We start from the raw sequence: 20120 nt of genomic DNA, 5'->3' as shown, positions 1-20120 counted from the left end.
CCTCCACCGCCCTTTCAAGCCGTGCATTCCAGATCCTAACCACTCGCTGCTAAATGGCCATCTCCTGTTCCTATGTGTAAAGTCTGGGAAACACGAGATCAATTCCTGCCACACTCACAGCCTTCCTAAATATCGCATCATCATTCTCTTCTCGTAAAACCAGCTCCTGAAGTATGCCAGCTGTGTAGGTTAAAGCTCTGGTTATATTCCTGAGATTACTTGAATCACACCGCGTTTCTGTAGTGTAGCGGTTATCACGTTCGCCTCACACGCGAAAAGTCCCCGGTTCGAGCCCGGGCAGATACATCATTTTGGAGACTATTTTTGGTGTGAAATAAATTGAACTAAAGTCGCCCCACGTTCCTTGTCGCATGAGCACTGAACATTTTAAATCATCTCCTAAATGCAGAGTGTGTAAAGTCAGATGGGTGAGAAAACGTCATCAATGATTTAAAATCCTTGAATGATTAAAGTTCAGTTATTGAAGTTTCCACTGACCCTCAGTAACAATTCTACAAAACAACGCTGTCGGTTAATGAATGGGGAATAAAACAAATAATCTTCACCCACCCCCATCCCCCGACACACAGTTTAATTCGTTGCATGTCATTATTTTAAAGATTTTGAATGAAAGAGTTACTTTCTGAATCCGTTCTCCCTCTGTGAGCGCCGCAACACTCAACGAGCAGGAAACACATTGAAGAGTTTACCACAATTGCTGACATTTCTTAGCTTTTTTCTTGTGTTTTTTCAGCTCTTCGTCCTTTTTAGCTCCTGACTGCGGATATTGCTGTGATTAAACCTGAACACTATGCAATGTCTCACAGCCCCTGCCTTGGTTAATACCTGCAGATCTAAGCCGCATTTTAAACCCACAAACAACTCATTAGTTATTCGCTCTTCCCAGTTCCAGAGCTCAGAGGGTTATTGTTCATCACTGGGATGCAAGCTCTCTCGGACCCGAGCCAAAGCTCTCCGTATACCGAGCACAGGCTGAGGAAAACCCTGGGGGGAGGATATTCTGGTGTGGGGGGCTACAGGACCCTCGGACCCTTTAATAATCTCTCACAGCTCATCTGAAAGCAGCCGAAATGTGCCTTCCCCAGCCGGGAGGCTACATTGTTTATTTATAAAAAGAGAAGCAACTATCCTCATTCAGCAGATATAAGGCAAGATATCATCAAAAGAGGTTTTTGGATATTTTAAGTGAGGTGTTTAATGCTTCAGTCCTTTTTGTGTTTAATTCCCACCCCATCTCTGGCTGTCCCTGCACTGAGCTTACCTCTAGGTAAGGTTGTTCTGAACTTAAAAAGTGGGCACTTACTCCAGCCTAAGTTAGTTTGTGGTAAGTTATCACTGCCTAAACTTGCAAAACAGTCCTGAGTGGCTGTACACACCCCCTTTTGGAAAAAAATACCTTACCTGAAGCCAATCTCGATTAATTCAGTAGAACTGGAGCAAAGTAATATCCGAGAATTGCAATTTCTAACATTCTCCAAACAAAACTAGTTGCTCCAAAAAATTAGGAGCAATTCCACCCGAAACTTGGGCCCTCAGTGTGGGATAGAAGTTGTTTAAGGTGAGCCAACACATTCCGGATCAGCACAGAGGGAGCTCACTGGTCAGCTCCCCTCTGTTGGGGCTGTTGTACCAGAAGTTTCTGTTAGGCAATAAACGCCAATGCTTCGGCGCGAATCCAACGGTGGGCACTCATGCTGGCGTCCTACGACTATACCATAAGGCACAGACCAGGTACAGACAACTGTGCCGACGCGCTCAGCTGGCTAGCCCTGGCGACCACGGAAGGGTCTGACGAACAGGACTGTGAGATAGTCATGGCAATCAATGCCTTTGAGTCCACAGTTTCGCCCATAACAGCTCACCAAATCATAGCCTGGACGGCCAGCGACCCCACGTTATCCTTAGTAAAAAGATGTGTCCTAACCGGTGACTGGGCAGGGGCTCGTGATGCCTGCCCCGAGGAATTAAAACCCGTTCACAGCAGCATGCATGAGCTATCACGACAAGCAGACTGCCTGATGTGGGGCAGCCGAGTAGTCGTGCCTCTGCGAAGCAGAGAGTCATTTGTCCCAGAGCTCCACCGCGAGCACCCGGGGATCATTCTCATGAAGGCCAGAGCCAGCTCCCACGTCTGGTGGCCTGGTATTGACGCGGACTTGGAGCTCTGCATCCGAAGATGCACTATTTGTGCCCAACTCAGCAATGCCCCCAGGGAGGCTCCACTGAGCCCCTGGCCCTGGCCTACCAAACTGTGGTTGCGGGTGCACGTCGACTATGCGGGCCGATTCATGGGCAAAATGTTCCTCGTAGTTGTAGATGCATTTTCAAAGTGGATCGAATGCACCATTTTAAACTCGAGCACAACCTCCACCACTGTGGAGAACCACACGTGAAAGGTCCCCGGTTTGAACCCGTGTAGAAACATTATTTTGGAGACTACTTTTGTCATAAAATAAATTGAACAAAAGTCGCCCCAGGTTCCTTGTCGCATGAGCAGTGAACATTTTAAACCAGTCTCCGAAATCCAGAGTGTGTAAAGTCAGATAGGGGAGAAAATGTCAACAATGATTCAAGCTCCTTAAATGATTAACATAAGAACATAAAAAATAGGAACAGGAGTCGGCCATTCGGCCTCTCGATCCTGCTCTGCCATTTAATAAGATCATGGCTGATCTGACCATGGACTTTGAGTTAAGGGACTCGGGGGCCTGTTCTCTCTCCCCTGAGAAGGTTCACGTTCTACAGTCCAGCCTCTAAAAGGCACCACTCTGTGTACAGTACTTGCCGGGTTTAAGTCCTGAGGATGAGTCATCCGCCGAGAGCCATAGGTCGAGGATATGAATGCTTGGCTCATGGAGATGGCCTTCTGCAGTGTGACTGTGGTATCCGCTGACAGTAGCTTATGAAGTAGGCCCTCGTGGCCGATTCCGATGACAAAGATATCCCGCAGTGCTTCGGTGAGGTGGTCACCAAAATCCCACGGTGCCGCCAGCCTCCTGAGGTCTGCAGGATATTTTGTGATCTCCTGGCCTTCGGGCCGTCGGTGTGTATAAAACTGCTCTCTGGCTGTGAGGATGCTCTCTTTGGGCTTGAGTTTTTCTTGGATCAGTGTTACAAGCTCCTCGTATGCCTTGGTCGTTGTCTTCATTGGTGCCAGCAAGTCCCTGACGAGGCCACAGACGGTGGGCCCACAACTTGTTAGCAGGATAGCTCTGCACTTTTCAGCCAGTGTGACCGGGTTGTCACCTGCCAGGTCGTTTGCTGTGAAGAAGTGGTCGAGCCTCTCCACAAAGGCTTCCCAATCATCACCATCAGCGAACTGCTGCAATGTACCAAGGTTAGCCATTTTCGTGTGAAGGTCCGTAATCTCGTCGCCAATTGTTATACCTTCAGATGCTCTGATGATGACTCCACGAGACAATGTGTCGTGCTTGAACTGTAGTGACCTTAGTCCTTTATTGATAACCACAGAGTGAGGATCACACCTGGTCGACTGCCTTTTATACTAGGCCAGGCACACCTGTACAGGTATGCTACAAGTCTCCCACTGCAGTGCCCTCTGGTGCACACCTTGTAATACTACAAGCAATAACCATGTAGGACACATGACAGGTGTCACTGTGGAAGCTTTTCTCACACTCAAAGTTAGAAACACTACCTTGGGCACCACGAGGTCTAGGTAGCTAACCATTGACATTCAGGTTCATATATAAATATATATAAATATATCGACATGTATCGTAACTGTTCCCCGGTTTTCGAGGGTTAAAGATCCAGCGCACTAACCTGGTTTCAATCCTCGATCAATTCATCGCATAAAAATAATTGAGGTCTGTGAGTCGATTAATAATTGCTGTAATCACCATCAATACCAATACTTTCTATGATAGACCGAGCTTACAGACGATCTGGCTTCTCCTGCCCTTTGCCAGGCACGTGTTTGGGGTTTAATTTTGTAAACTGGGTGAGTTCGCTGATCGCGGGGAGACGGTAGGAGCCTCTGTGGCCCCTCTGTGAGGATGTGGAAGTGAACACGATGGCTGGGTGATTGGTTACATTTCTGTAAAGGGCAGCAGAGGAGAAGGATTGAGAACTTTCAGTGTGGGACAGAAGTTGTTTAAGGTGAGCCAACACATTCCCAGTCAGCATAGAGGGAGCTCACTGGTCATTGTTCTTTTGGATATTGTTCTTCCAGAATTAATATCTCCTTTGCTGTGTCGAAATTACCAAACCCTTGCTCCAAGGCCTGTCTCACTGTTTCCCCGGTGTCAGGCAGAGATACGCCTGTTGCCCTCGTTTATTGCATGTGACAGGACACAAAAGTTCAAAATCAACCTGCAGGTGGCCACCCACAACACTGAATAGTCAGGATGGTCGATCGGTCTAAGGTTCTGTGGTCAGGTCATTGTCTCCTCTGGAGATGTGGGTTCATGTCCTAGTTCTGCCATTTCTTATATTTAAACAATAAGTGGAACCAATTTATTTTGTCACCACAAACTCCTTAAAAGTGCGATTCATCAGTCCACCTGCTCGCTGAACATTTCCGTCTGACCTGGTGCTGAGGTTTGTTCCTTCTTTTGTAGACCATCAATCATATATTTTATCCCGATCTCATTGGGTTTAATTTTGGTAATCTGGTGCTGAAAGTGGAGATGTTTCCGCAGTGTAATGGTTAACACGTTTGCCACACACGCGAAAGCACCTCAGGAAGAAATATTTTCTGGAGCTTTCTCATGCATGTTCAGAGGAGAGTTTGTTCTTCTGTGAAAGGTCAAGAGATCATCAGAACGTAAGAGTTACGAACAGGCGTCATGTATTCGGCCCATTTTCAAGTGTTCAAGATTATTCCGCCCGGTTTCGGACCGTGGACCTTTCGTGTGTGAGGCGAATGTGATAACTTCTACACTATGGAAACACTATGGTCGAATCTATCTTAGGATAAAACCACAGCTCTAACCTACATAGCTAGCCGAGAATTCAGGAACTTGTTTTAAGAGAATAGAATAAGGGTGCTATATTTAGGAATGCTGTAAGTGCCTCATCCACGTTTGTGGAACCTTTTTCACGCCTCGGGAACCTACTGACAACAAGGGCAGACATCGATGACAAGGTCCAACACCGTCTCCAGTGTGCCAGCTCAGCCTTCGCTCACCTGAGGAGGAGAGTGTTTGAAGACCAAGACCTCAAATCTGGCACCAGGCTTATGGTCTGCAGGGCGCTGGTGATAACTGCCCCGCGGTATGACTCCGAGGCATGGACTATATACAGCAGACATCTCAAATCACTGGAGAAATACCACCAGGGCTGTCTCCGCAATATCCTGCAAATTCCCTGGGAGGACAGACGCACCAACATCAGTGTTCTCGCTCAGGCCAACATCCCCAGCATTGAAGCACTGACCACACTCGACACGCTCCGCTGGGCAGGCCACATTGTCCATATGCCCAACATGAGACTCCCTAAGCATGCGCTCAACTCAGAACTCCGACACGGTAAGAGAGCCCGAGGTGGGCAGATGAAACGTTTCGGGCACACCCTCAAAGCCTCCCTGATAAAATGCAGCATCCCCACCGGCACCTGGGAGTCCTTGTTCCTCGGGGTGAGTTACCAGTGCTGCGTGATCCGTGCCGGATCGATCATCTTCAGCCACGTGGTATGTCACAGCACGTTTGCACATTCACTGGAGGTACCCCATCGTTGTGCAGTCTTTGCACAGGTCGTGCTTGAATCGACATTGATGGGCCCAAAGATTACCCCCGCAGCACCAACACGGTGCTAATAGATTCACATTCACCCCCGATGGCGCACTCTGAGTCATCACAGATCTTGCAGCCACAGACGTATAGACCCTGCCATATGCAGTTCGGCCAGCTAGCAACATCATTTTATGCACAGTACTTGACGGTGAGCATCGATGTTGAGAAGGTATCTGTTTGATGTTATCGTCCGTGGCCATGCATACCTGGGCGATCGCGATGGCCCTGCTCAGGTCTCGGGTTTCAGCAGCCAGCAGCTTTCGAATAATGACCTCGTGGCTGATGCCAAGCACGTAAAAGTCCCACAGCATTTGCCCCAACGCAGCTCCAAAATAGCAAGGTCCTGCGAGGTGTCTCAGGTCGGTGACATAATCTGCCAGGTTCTGGTCCCGGAGCGATGGTGCGTGTAAAAACGATATCTGGCCATGAGGATACTCTCCTTCGGCTTGGGGTCGTCCCAAACCAGTGTGCACAACTCTGAATATTCCTTCTCCGTTGGTTTTGTCGGTGTGAGCAGATTCTTGATGAGGCTGTATATTTTAGGCCCACAGACAGTGAGGAGAACCACCCTGTGCTTGGCCATGTTAGTGTATCCTTCCAGCTCATTGGCCACAAACTACTGGTCGAGCTGCTCGACGAAGGGTTCCCAAACATCATCCTCTATGGATCTCTCTAATATTCCAACAGCAGCCATGGTTGCGTGAAAGTTCGAATTCTGTTACTCGTCGCCAATTGTTGTGTGTAGAAGAACTCCCAAGAGGCTGAGTACTGTGAGCTAAACTTAGTGTGACCTTAGTCTTCTTTATTACAACACCAGTGTGCCTGAACAACATGGCAGCCAACCTTTTATACTGGCCGTGCACGTGTGGGCAGGTGGCCATTAGGAGTCCAACAGTCGCGCCCTCTGGTGGCAAGTATTACACAGTTACATACTTCATATAATTGTTATCATTAAGAAGTTATAATTCCAATGAATGACTGAATCATCCGAAAGGAGCCTGGTTTGTAGGACAAGGCTACATATCAGGAAGGAGTGTAGTTAGATGACAAGGGAAGTGATATCCTGATTATAAGTTTGGAGAATAAAAAGAGTAAATGCTGGCAACACTGAGCAGGTCAGGCAGCATCTGTGGAGAGAGAAACAGAGTTAACGTTTCAGGTTAATGAACTTCGATCAGAAGTTGGGCACTTGTGTTAGGTAATACTATTAAAAGTTTAAATTGTCACGTAGCAGGGGTAAGGAAAAGATATAAAATGTGGCATTTGGAACAGATAGTTTAGAATCCGATTAATGTTTGATCAATTTGTACACCGAGCTGGGAACTGTAACGTGTTTGAGTTCTTCGGCTAACATTCGCATTGTTTGGGTGTAAGTACTGTTAAGTGTATGTTTAATTATTGTCTGCTTAATAACTCTGATATTTAATGTTGCGGAACCTATTCCTGCACTGCGCATGTTCCAGCTCTGTTTGGAGCAACGATCCCTTCAATCCTTCGCTTACAGGGACAGTTGGATTCACCGTTTCTTTGTTTGGTGAAATTTCAAAGACTGAAAGCAGCGCACATCAACCTGGTCACCTACACACTAACCGCTGCACGCTGCTCCCGTGAGATGGAAGCCCAGTTACTGTTTCAAGCTTGAACGCAGGTACAAGCAGAACTCATTGATAAAAAGTCCAATTCCCTGAGGCACCGAACTCCTTCGCAAAGAGTTGCGGTTCGTGTGGGGTGATTTGGGCACATCTTTCCCCACATTACAACACTTCAAACACAACTCAACGGCTGTGAAGCGCTTTGGGGCATCATGAGTTCCTGAAACGTGTTGGAGAAATGCAAGTCCTTCTTTGCAAAAGTTCGATGCAACTTCAAAATTCTTGGATAAACTGAGGGTTCGCCCAGAATTTGAACCCGGACCTCTTGCAAATTTCCAGTATCAACCGCAAAGCAACAATCATACCACTAGACCAACGAGCCAACTGTTTAACAAATGTGAAGATAAGGTGTAACCAGTATTGAAACATTTTTAGTGTGTTGCTCTTCTTGATCGGAGGAGCACATGTGACGGAATCAGTGACATCGCTTTTTCGACCTGTCTTCTGAAGCACCGCACGGTCCCACTCCGACAGTCAATGAGCTGTTGGGACGTTAATGTATCCAGGCTGTGGATGGTCACCCCGAGCGCAGCAGAGGGGTTTCTGCATTAGTTCTGGGTGGGGACAGTGTCTATCCCCTTCTCTCTTCCTCTTGTCTATATCCCTGTGCTTTGGCTTCTCTATTTATTCCCCTGTCTCAGTTTCTAGTGTTTAAAAGGGAACAAAAGATGAAATGGGTGTCAATGTGGAACAATTTCAGTCACTCAAAGTTAGACACACTACCGTTCCACCACGAGGTCTCGGTAGGTAGACGTTGATATTCAGGTTCATATATAAATATATATAAATATATCGACATGTATCGTAATTGTTCCCTGGTTGTCGAGGGGTAAGATCTGGCGCACCAACCTGGTTTCAATTCTCGATCAATTCATCGCATTAAAATAATTGAGGTCTGTGAGACGATTATTAATTGCTGTAATCACCATAAATACCAATACTGTCATGTATCTCACACTACTGTACATAACTGTACCTTACCTTGCCATACATGACTGTAACCAGAGATGACCTGTAACCACAAGCTTACCTTACCACCAGGGGTGCATTTGCAGGAGACACTGTATACCTTTCCCAGACAGGTATATAAGGACAGGTCTCAGGCAAGTGCGGCATTCGAGAGCTGTGTAATAAAGGTGCAGGTCCTGAGTGACCTTGACTTCAGTATGTGCCTCGTGTGAGTCTGTACTACAGGGTCAGGACTTTACAGTGGCGACGAGTAATGGGATTACAGAATCCACAGAATGGTGACCAACGGCTCAGGTGAAAAATACAATGCTGGAGATAATTGGGAGGACTTTATAGAAAGGCTCCAGCAAAGCTTTGTAACCAAAGAATGGTTAGGCGACAATAAGGCAGACAAGTGAAGAGCCCATCTCTTGACCAGCTGTGGCTCGAAAACATAGGCTTTAATGAAGGACCTGCTGGCACCCGAGAATCCAGCCAGCAAGTCGTTTGAAGAATTGAGCACACTGGTAAGAGACCACCTGAAGATTGCAAGCAGCCTACACTGTAAGCTACCTCGGACCCGTGCCAAATGTCCCCGTACACCGAGCACAGGCTCAGGAAAACCCCGGGGAAGAGGATATCCCGGTCACTGGACCTTCTAGCAACACTGAAAAAGTTCCCGTTCTGAAACTTTCCAGTGTAATAACTTGCAACTGGAGCATCTAACAGTCAGGATGGGCGAGCGGTATAAGGCATTGCGTTCAGGTCGCAGTCTCCTCTGGAGGCGTGGTTTCAAATTCCACCCCCAACATTCAGTGTTTTTAATTACAAACTCATTTGTTTGGATACCACTCTGAAGTGCTTTGGGACATCCATCGATCTTAATAAAATGACCCCACTTCAATTGCAAACAGTGATATCAAAGTTACTTCCCAAGCCGGGAATCGTTCCCGGGTGGCTGTCACGAAAGAATGGTTTTGTGAAGCATTGAAAGGTGCCCTCTAAATATCTCGCACTGCTCATTTAAAAACATGGTTAAATTTGTATCAGTGCAAAAGAAGGCTGGCTCGAAGGGCCAAATGGCCGACTCCTGCTCCTGGTTCTTGTGTTCTTCTACAGAGAATAGAACAAATGATTAAATGATCAACTCTCCCTCAGTTCGCATTTCTTTCATTGTGCAAAATAATTTATGGGTTAATTAATGATGTTTTCCTGGAAAAGCAACATAAAAAATAAAGGAAATGAAATCGGCCAACTTGGGGCTTGAACTCACAACCCTGAGATTAAGAGTCTCATATTCTCCCCACTGAGCTTGCCAGTACTGCTTAAGTTGCATTTTCGTGTCGCTGATGGCTGCCAGGGGCCAGTTGGCTTCGCACCCTGGGTTTATCTCGAACTTCAAACCAAGAATCTGGTTCTCCTGATTTCCAAGCCCCTTGTATTGCAGAACTTTCATTTCGACGAACATCTCCAGCTCACTGTGTAGGCCTCGTGGCGCAACGGTAGTGTGTCTAACTCTCGATCCGTAGGTAGTGTGTTCAAATCAGGTCGAGATCACTGTTCTTTCAGACACTTTTATTCCAGAATTAATATTTCCTTTGCTGTTTGGCAATAACCACACCCTTGCTCCAAGGTCTCTCTCACTATTTCCCCGGTTTCAGGCACAGATACGCCTGCTGCCCTCATTTATTTCATGTGACAGGTCACAAAAGTTCAACATCAACCTGCAGGTGGCCACACACAGCACTGAATAGTCAGGATGGCCTGACTATTATCCCTACCACAGTGGATAACCTCATATTTCCCACATTATACTCCATCTGACAAATTACTGCCCAGTCACTGAACCTATCGATATCGCTTTGCAGATTGTTTGTGTTCTCCTCACAACTTGCTTTCCCACCGATCTTTGGATAACCTTGGCGACATTACCAACATGCAGAGCACAGAACCAATCATTGACCGACTGACTTTCCCTCAATTAGCATTTATTTCATTGTGCAAAAGAAGATCATCGATTCATCAACGATGTTATCCCATGAAAGCAAAATAAAAGTTAAACGAAAATAATTTGCACAATTGAAAGGAATATTTTTGTTTGGTGCAGTTCCGGTGAGAGAAATGTTGTGAAAGGAACTTTTTGCAGAGAGAGGGATTGAGTATTTCAGCTTGTTGCTGAACACTTCTCTCTGGGCATAGAACTAGTCACCAGTTTCTGTAGTGTAGCGGTTATCACATTTGCCTCACACGCGAAAGTTCCCCGGTTCAAACCCGGGCAGAAACATTATTTCTGAAACAAAAACTGGTTTTAAATGTTCATTGATCATGTGACAATGGCCTCCTTCCGTGCTGTAAACTTCTCTGATTCCATGATGAGCAACGAACATTTTAAACCAGTCTCCTAAAATACAGAGTGTGTATAATCAGAAAGGGAATAAAACTTCCTCAATGATTCAAGTTTCACAAATTATTAAAATTAAATTGTTGAAGTTTCGACTGTCCCTCAATGATCATGTTAGCATTTATTTAATTCTGCTAAACAATGCCATCGGTTAATACCAGCACGTAAAAGCCGCATTTCAAACCCGGGAACAACTCATTCATTATTCACCCTTCCCAGTTCCAGTGCACAGAGGGTTATTTATACTCCATCCCAGAAACTCAAATCCAACTTCTGACATTCCTTATTTCTATTTACCAAGTCATTTGTTTTGACACCACTCTGAAGTGCTTTGGGTCATCTGTGAATTTAATTAAATTACTTCACTTTAATTAAAAACGGTGGTAGCAAAATTACTTCTCTAACTGGGAATCGAACCCCGGCAGCTGTCGTGATCAGAATGTTTATGTGAAGCATTTAAATATGCTCTCTAAAAATCTCGCATTCCTAATTTTCAAATAGGGTTACCATTTGTTTCAGTGTGAAAGAAGGAGATTGAAAATGACAACAAAAACACCAGGCAGCGACTACATTAAGACAAATTCAAACTTTTCACAAAGTTGGTTTTACTAACTAACGGCTGAGCTAAAGTTGGCACTAACCAGTCCCATCAGAATATTAAATGTTTCTATGAGATCGCCGCTCATCCTTCTAAATTTCAATGTGTAAAGGCCCAGTTGATCCAGTTTCTCCTCATATGTCAGTCCGGCTTGCCCCTTATCCTTAGACTGTGTCCCCTGGTTCTGGACTTCCCCAACATCGGGAACATTCTTCCTGCATCTAACTTGTCCCGCCCATCCAAATTTTAAATGTTTCTGTGAGAACCCCTTTCATTCTTCTAAACTCCAATGAATACAGGCCCAGTTGATCCTGTCTCTCCTCATATGTCAGTCCTGCCATCCCGGGAATCAGTCTGGTGAACCTTCGTTGCACTCCCTCAATAGCAAGTACGTCCTTCCTGATTAGGAGACCAAAACTGAACACAATATTCCAGGTGGGGCCTCACCAAGGCCCTGTACAACTGCAGTAATACCTCCCTGCTCCTATACTCAAATCTCCTCGCCATGAATGCCAACATGCCATTTGCCTTCTTCATCGCCTGCTGTACCTGCATGCCAACTTTCAATGACTGATGAACCATGACAACCAGGTCTCGTTGCACCGTCCCTTTTCCTAATCTGCCGCCATTCAGATAATATTCTGCCCGAGTGTATTTGCCCCCAAACTGGATAACCTCACATTTATCCACATTATACTGCATCTGCCATGCATTTGCCCACTCGCCTAACCTGTCCAAGTCACCCTGCAGCCTCTTAGCGTCCCCCTCACAGCTCACACCGCCACCCAGTTTAGTGTCATCTGCAAACTTGGAGATATTACACTGTTACATGTTCATTACATGTTACAATGAACATTATGAATCAGACACCTCAAGTAAAGTGCGTGTAATGGGCAATGATTCAACAATTAACATAAGTACGTAAGGAGCAGGAGTCGGCCAATCGGCCACTATTGCCTGCTCCACCATCCAATAATATCGTGGCTGTTCTGATCCTGCACCCCTGCTCTTTTTATACTCCTCTCGATTTTCTGCAGTGTCGAGTTCTCGCTATCTGTCCTAAGCTTCCCTTTTTCCTTTATCTTACCCTGTGTGTCCCTTGAGGAATTTTTATCCCCGATCTGACTTTACTCACTCTGTGTATTAGGAGACTGGTTTAAAATGTTAATTGCTCATCATGGAATCAGAGAAATTTACAGCACGGAAGGAGGCCATTCGGCCCATCGTGTCCGTGCCAGCCGACAAAAAGCTCCCCAGCCCAGTCCCACTTTCCAGCTCTCGTTCCGTAGCCCTGTAGTTACGGCACTTCAGGTGCACATCCAAGTACTTTTTAAATGTACTGAGTGTTTCTGACTCGATCACCCTTTCAGGCAGTGAGTTCCAGTGATTTCCCCTCAATCCCCTCTAAATCTTCGATCAATTACTTTAAATCTGTGCCCCCTGGTTGTTGACCCCTCTTCTAAGGGAAACAGGTCCTTCCTGTCCACTTTATCCAGGCCCTTCATAATTTTATACACCTCAATCCTCTCCCCTCAGCATCTTCTGTTCCAAGGAAAACAAACCAGCCTATCCAATCTCTGCTCAGAGCTAAAATTCTCCAGTCCCGGCAACATCCTCATAAACCTATTCTGTACCCTCTCCAGTGCAATCACGTCCTTGCTGTAATATGATGACCAGAACTGCATGCAGTACTCTAGCTGTGGCCTAACAGTTCAAGAATAACCTCCCTGCTCTTGTATTCCAAGCCTCTTTATAATCGATCTGGACAGCAGACTGTCCTGTCGAGAGGTGATCGTGGGAGGCTGAGCCTTAGTTGAATCGGAGAGGAGGAAGTTCTCTGCTGATCAACATGCAGTCACCCACAATTCCTCATTCTTTAGGCGGGACTGTGTTACTGAAAGTTGGGGTGGATTAGTGAAAGAGTGCATGTCATTGCTGGCTTGCAACAAAAGCTATTTACCCAACGTGGGGCTCAAACCCCCAACCCTGAGATTAAGAGTTTATGTTTGATCAATTGAGCTGGCTGGTCTTGGCAAAGATATGGATCCTTGTTGTATCTCAAATGTTGTGGGTGGATTAATTATTGAAATAATCGTTGAGTATCTCACAGACTTTAATTATTTTTGCCAACTTGTCATCGGGAACATTCTTCCTGCATCCTCGTGAACATTGTCTGAACTGCCTACAATGTAAGTATATCCCTCCTTAAATAAGGAGACCAAAACAGTTAGCATTTCTTTCATTGTGCAAAAGAAGATTAATTCCCGTGAAAGCAACATAAAAGTGGTTAGCAGGTTTTGCAGAGCTTGCAGCTCATTCGCAAGCTCGTTCGAGATGCCCCATTGTTCCACAGCTCTTGCAAACATACCCTTTGAAGCGGCATGAATAGGCTGAATGGAAGCCTGCACAACACCAACAAGGTGTGAATTGCCTTGCACTCATCCTTTGTTGGGGACTCTGAGTCAGCTGGGTCACCTGAGGCCTGCTGGCAGTTGCAGACTCGTGGGTTCTGCCCTGTACAATTCTGCTGAATGGGACTCCTCCTGTTCCTGTGCAACAGTCTCGAGGGGCTGAATCGGCCTCCTCCTGTACCTGTGAGTAAGGTCTGGGAAACAAAGGGAGGTGACATGAGAAAACATAAACTAAATGGTATTGTCTTAAAAGGCAATCAGAAGGATTGATTGATTTACACACAGAAATATTTGAAGCTGGGTAGATAAGTTGCGAAGTTGTTTAAAAAGAATACAGGGCCCTTGGCTTTATATATAGTGAAATAGAGGACACCAGCGAGGAAGTTATACCAAACATTTTCAATCCCGTTTAGGCCTCAGTTGGAGAACAGTTTTCAGTTCTGAGCACCACAATTTAGGAAGGATATCAAGGCATTGGAGAGAAAGTCACAAATATATAAGAAGCATTTTCTGTTGTTGTTGAAGACACAAACACAGGCATTCATCGAGAATCAACCTGCAGGTGACTATACATCGATTAAAGAGAGCCAGAGAGACTGACAGAATCGGGAAACACCGGCAAATAGACAAGAGATATTGACAAGGACTGAAAGCACTTTGCGATCATAACATTGACGGCCCAGCTGTGGTTAATGACACGGCTTTTGATGATTGATCTCCGTACACACCTTGAAATACAGGAGAACCTGTTTCGTCGTTTGAAGCTCGAGATCAACCCACGGGGCGATGCCAACAGGCGCCTGGCAGCAATCAGCGACTGGAAGATGCAACTTAAGCAGGCCCGACTAGCTGCGTCGGTAGAGTATAAGACTCTTAATCTACAGGTCGTGGGTTAGAGCCCCATGTTAGGTGAACTATTTTTCTTAAACTTTTATGGTGCTTTCACAGGAAAACATCATTAATGAACCCATAATCTTCTTTTGCACAATGAAAGAAATGCGAACTGAGGGAGAGTTGATCATTTGATCATTTATTCTGTATAAGAACACAAGAACCAGGGGCAGGAGTCGGCCATTTGGCCCTTCGAGCCTGCCTTCTTTCGCACTGAAACAAATTATAACCGTGTTTTTAAATGAGCAGTGCGAGATATTTAGAGGGCACATTTCAATGCTGCAGTTACGAGTTATTACTCTGGAAAGTTTCAACAGGGCACTTGTTCAGTGTTACTGGAAGGCCCAGTGACCGGGCTATCCTCTACCCTCGGGTTTTCCTGAACATGTGATCGGTGCACGGGGAGCTTTGGTCCGGGTTGGAGGTAGCTTGCATCATGTGACAATGTACCCCGGACTGGTCTTGTTCCATTTTATCGCACATTAGTTTTTGGTTCAAAAATAATATCAGAAGTGGGACCTAAACCCACATCTCCAGAGGAGACAGTGACCTGAATACAAAACTGCAGACCGCTCGGCCATCCTGACTATTCAGTGCTCTGTGTGGCCACCTGCAGGTTGATTTTGAACATTTGTGTCCGGTCACATGAAATAAATGAATGCAGCAGGCGTATCTCTGCCTGACACCGGGGAATCAGTGAGACAGACATTGCATTGTGTTCAGGTTTACTCACAGCAATATCCGCAGTCAGCAGCTGAAAAGGACGAAGAGCTGAAAAAACACAAGAAAAAAGCTAAGAAATGTCAGCAATTGTGGTAAAGTGTTTAATGTGTTTCCTGCTCGTTTAGTGATGCGGTGCTCACAGAGGGAGCACGGATTCAGAAAGTAACTCTTTCATTCAAAATCTTTAAAATAATGACATGCAACGATTTAAAGTGTGTGTCGGGGAATGGGGATGGGTGAAGATTATTTGTTTTATTCCCCATTCATTAACTGACAGCGTTGCTTTGTAGAATTATTACTGAGGGACAGTGGAAACTTCATCAACTGAACTTTAGTTATTTAAGGATTTTGAATCATTGATGAAATTTTCTCCCTTATCTGACTTTGCACACTCTGTATTTCGGAGACGGGTTTAAGATGTTCAGTGCTCATGCGACAAGGAACCTGGGGCGACTTTTGTTCAATTTATTTCACAGCAAGAATAGTCTCCAAAATTATATTCCCACCTGGGCTCGAACTGGGGACCTTTCACGTGTGAGAGAAAAGTGATAACCGCTACACTACAGTAACACTGTGGTTAAAGCAATCTTAGGAATATCACCAGAGCTTTAACCTACACAGCTGGCTGATACTTCAGGAGCTGGTTTTACGAGAAGAGAATGGCGGTGCTATTTTTAGGAAGGCTGTGATTGTGGCAGGAATTGATCTCGTGTTTCCCAGACTTTACACATAGGAACAGGAGCTGGCCATTTAGCAGCGAGTGGTTAGGATCTGGAATGCACGGCTTGAAAGGGCGGTGGAGGAAGACTCAATCTTATCTTTCAGACAGGAGTTGGATAAGTGTCTGAAGGTAAAACAATTGCAGGTCTACGGGGAAAGGGCGGCGGAGTGGGACTCGCTGAGAGTCGGCACGGGCTCGATCGGCCGAATGGCCTTCCGTGCTGTAACCATTCCATGATTCGATAAGATTGTGGCACATTTAATAGTGTGGGTGGGAGCACAACATTGCAAAGGGACATGGATTGAGTCGGCAAAAATAAAGGCATCTGATTCAGTTGATTCGCGGGGCGTGGAAATTTGGGAGTTCAATGACTTTGAAAGGAACATTTTTGTTTTGTGCCGATTCGGTCAGAGGTTTTCCATGAAAGCAACATTAAATGAAAAGAAATGCAATCGCCCAACGTGGGGCTCGAACCCACGACGCTGAGATTAAGACTCTTATGCTCCACCGACTGAGCTAGCCAGGCTTGCCGCCAACAGCGATTTGCATCGCTCATTGCAGCCAGGCGCCTGTTGGCTCCGCCCCAGACGTTTAAACTTGCAGTTGAAGAACTGCCAGGGTCTTCTTGAATGGTGGACCAGGCTCGAGGGGCCGAATGGCCAACTCCGGCCCCTAATCCTTACGTGTTTATGCGGAGCTCCTTCAGGGTAAACGAGTCAAAGGAGGACAGCGGAAACGTTACAAGGACACCCTCAAACCTCCCTGGTAAAGTGCGACATCATCACTGACACCTGGGAGACCCTGGCCGCAGACACGCCCGAGGTGGAGAAAGTCGATCTGGGAGGGCATTAAGCTCTTTGACTCTCGACGCAAGGAGCATGAAGTGACCAAGCGCAGGCAGCGCAAGGAGCACGCGGCAAACCAGTCCCACCGACCCCTTCCCTCGACGTATTTCTGTCCCACCTGTAACAGCGTCTGTGGCTCTCGTATCGAGCTGTTCAGCCATCAAAGGACTCACTGTGGGAGTGGAAGCAAGTCCTCTTCGATCCCGAGGGACTGCCTCTGATGGTGTCTATGATTTACATGTGAGGCGAACGTGTTAACCGCTACACTGCAGATACATCTCCACTTTCAGCACCAGATTACCAGAATTAAACCCAATGGGATCGGGAGAAAAGTTCCTCATATGCTCAATGTTAATTGATCAATGTTCAAAATATTTACGCCCGGTTGCGAAGAGCGGGAACTTTTCACCTGTTAAGCAAATGTGATAACCACGACACTACGGAAAATCTGCTATTGACACACAGCGAGGAACATAACCAGTGCTTTAATCTACACAGCTGGCCGATACTTCAGGAGCTGCTTTTACGAGAATAGAATAATGGTGCTATATTTAGGAAGGCTTTGAGTGTGGTAGGAATTGATCTCGTGTTTCCCAGACTTTACACATCGGAACAGGAGCTGTACATTTAGCAGCGAGTGGTTAGGATCAGGAATGCACGGCTTGAGACTTTCTGGCCTCAGGTAAGAAGGTGGTGCTCAGGAATAAGGTGAAAGGTTGAATCTTCTGCACTGACTCTCTTTAACAAACTCCAGCACCAGGTCAGACGGAAATGTTAAGCGAGCAGCTGAACTGCTGAATCCCACTTTGAAGGAGTTGGCCGTGGTGTCAAACAAATGTGTTCCGTTTAATGATAATAATTGTAGAATTGGAATTCAAGCTGAACACACGTGCAGAGGAGACAGTGACCTGAACACAGCACCTTCGACCGCCCGGCCATCCTGACTATTCAGTGCTGTGTGTGGCCACCTGCAGGTTGATTTTGAACTTTTGTGTCCTGTCACATGATATAAATGAGGGCAGCAGGCGTATCTCTGCCTGACACCGGGGAAACAGTGAGACAGACATTGGAGCATGGGTCTGGTTATTGCCAAACAGCAAAGGAAATATTAATTCTGGAAGAACAATATCCAAAAGAGCAATACCCCTACATGATTTGAACACACAACCTTCTGATCTGCAGTCAATCACACTACCGTTGCACCACGAGGACTACACAGTAAGCTGGAGATGTTCGTCTATATGAAGGTTCTGCAATACCAAGGGTTTTAAAATCCCCGCCCATTCCCACCAGTTATCATAAGCAGCGTTCAGCTGACAGTCACCGGATAGTTTGCTCGAAAACTTTTCTCTTGCTTTCACGGGAAACCATCATTAATTAACCCCTCAGCTTCTTTACACAATCAAACAAATGCTAACTCATGGACAATCTATACTTCAAACATTTGGCCTGTGCTTTGGGGAGCGGGCAGGGAAGTGGACCTGAGTCCATTATCAGATCAGCCATGATTGTATCAAATGGTGGAGCAGGCTCGAGGGGCCGTATGGCCCACGCCTGCTCCTATTTCTAATGATCTTATGTTCTTATGCATGTTAACCATTTTACGCACTGTATTTTAGCTTTCTGGTTGAAAGTGTTCATTTCCGATGACACCACAAATCTGGGGCAACTTTTATCAAATTTATCTGCACCGATTATTCCTACCGTGCACACAAAATACAATCCGTAGTGAAGATAAAATCCCACCGTGTGTATTTTCAGATTCAAAGCAGTAGCATTTCAAATAAAGTAAAATAATTTTACACTGAAAAGATTTGCAAGTGTTACTTGTATTTGTGTCTTTAATTAAATTTTGTGGCGTCTGACTCCCGTTCATGCCACTGCTGAATAAGAAAGTAGGGTTTGACATTGACCAGACTGCACTGCCCCAGATATTTGTCAGCTCATCCTTTATATTCAGTGGTTTCTCGCCCTTTGATGGGCTGCAGTGTAGCGGATATCACGTTGGCCTCACACGCAAAAGGTCCCCGGTGGATCCGTTTTCTCTCACTCAAAGTTATCTATTTATCGGTGAAATAAAGAGCAATTAATGAATAAGGGAGCACTTTTGCCAGGAGAATAAATAGCAAATAAAAACAGCAAATGCTGGAAATCTCAGCAGGTCAGGCGGCATTTGCAGGGAGACTAAACTTGCTTCTGATTGTTCATCCACAGCAAGTTTGAACATAATGTTTCTGCCTGGGATTGAACCAGGGACCTTTCGCGTGTAAAGCAAACGTGATAACCACTACACTACAGAAACCTCGTGTACAACTGTCCCCACAGCGAGGAGCTGACCAGTGAGCTCCCTCTGTGCTGATCGGGAATGTGTTGGCTCACCTGAAACAACTTCTGTCCCACACTGAAAGTTCTCAATCCTTCTCCTCCGCTGCCCTTTACAGAAATGTCAGGGATCACCCAGCCACCGTGTTCACTTCCACATCCTCACAGTGGGGCCACAGAGGCTTCTACTGTCTCCCCGCGATCAGCGAACTCACCCAGTTTACAAAATTAAACACCAAACACGTTCCCGGCAAAGTGCAGGAGAAGCCATATAGTCTGTAAGCTCGGTCTATCACAGAAAGTATTGGTATTCATGGTGATTACAGCAATTATTAATCAGTTACGATGCATGTCAATATATTTATATATATTTATATATGAACCTTAATGTCAATGGCTACCAACCGAGACCTCGTGGTGCCCACGGTAGTGCGTCTAACTTTGAGTGAGAGAAACGGTTCCACAGTGACACCTGTCATGTGTTCTACATGTTTACTCCTTGTAGAAACATAGAAACATAGAAAATCGGTACAGGAGCAGACCATTCAGCCCTTCTTGCCTGCACCGCCATTCAATGAGTTCATGTCTGAACATGAAACTTCAGTACCCCCTTCCTGCTATACTATTACAAGGTGTGCCACCAGAGGGCACTGCAGTGGGAGACTTGTAGCTTACCTGCACAGGTGTGCCTGGCCTAGTATAAAAGGCAGGCCACCAGGTGTGATCCTCACTCTGTGGTTATCAATAAAGGACTCAGGTCACTACAGTTAAAGAACGACACATTGTCTCGTGGAATCATTATCAGAGCATTTGAAGGTATAATAAGGGAGC

General features: G+C 45.8%; 4 non-coding genes across 4 annotated transcripts; 2 read left to right on the top strand and 2 right to left on the bottom strand.

Moving 5' to 3' along the window:
- Positions 1-233: 233 nt before the first annotated feature.
- On the top strand, positions 234-306 carry trnav-cac (transfer RNA valine (anticodon CAC)). Its single transcript has one exon. It is a non-coding gene; the product is annotated as a tRNA-Val (tRNA).
- Positions 307-10588: 10282 nt separating this feature from the next.
- Positions 10589-10661, top strand: trnav-cac (transfer RNA valine (anticodon CAC)). Its single transcript has one exon. It is a non-coding gene; the product is annotated as a tRNA-Val (tRNA).
- Positions 10662-16575: 5914 nt separating this feature from the next.
- trnak-cuu (transfer RNA lysine (anticodon CUU)) lies at positions 16576-16648 on the bottom strand. Its single transcript has one exon. It is a non-coding gene; the product is annotated as a tRNA-Lys (tRNA).
- A 2548-nt stretch (positions 16649-19196) lies between these two features.
- trnav-uac (transfer RNA valine (anticodon UAC)) lies at positions 19197-19269 on the bottom strand. Its single transcript has one exon. It is a non-coding gene; the product is annotated as a tRNA-Val (tRNA).
- Positions 19270-20120: the final 851 nt, after the last annotated feature.

Source organism: Pristiophorus japonicus, unplaced genomic scaffold, assembly GCF_044704955.1.
Source record: "Pristiophorus japonicus isolate sPriJap1 unplaced genomic scaffold, sPriJap1.hap1 HAP1_SCAFFOLD_45, whole genome shotgun sequence".
Classification (NCBI taxonomy): Eukaryota; Metazoa; Chordata; class Chondrichthyes; family Pristiophoridae; genus Pristiophorus; species Pristiophorus japonicus.
The sequence above is the reverse complement of the archived record's forward strand: the minus strand, read 5'-3'. Positions and strand labels throughout refer to the sequence as shown.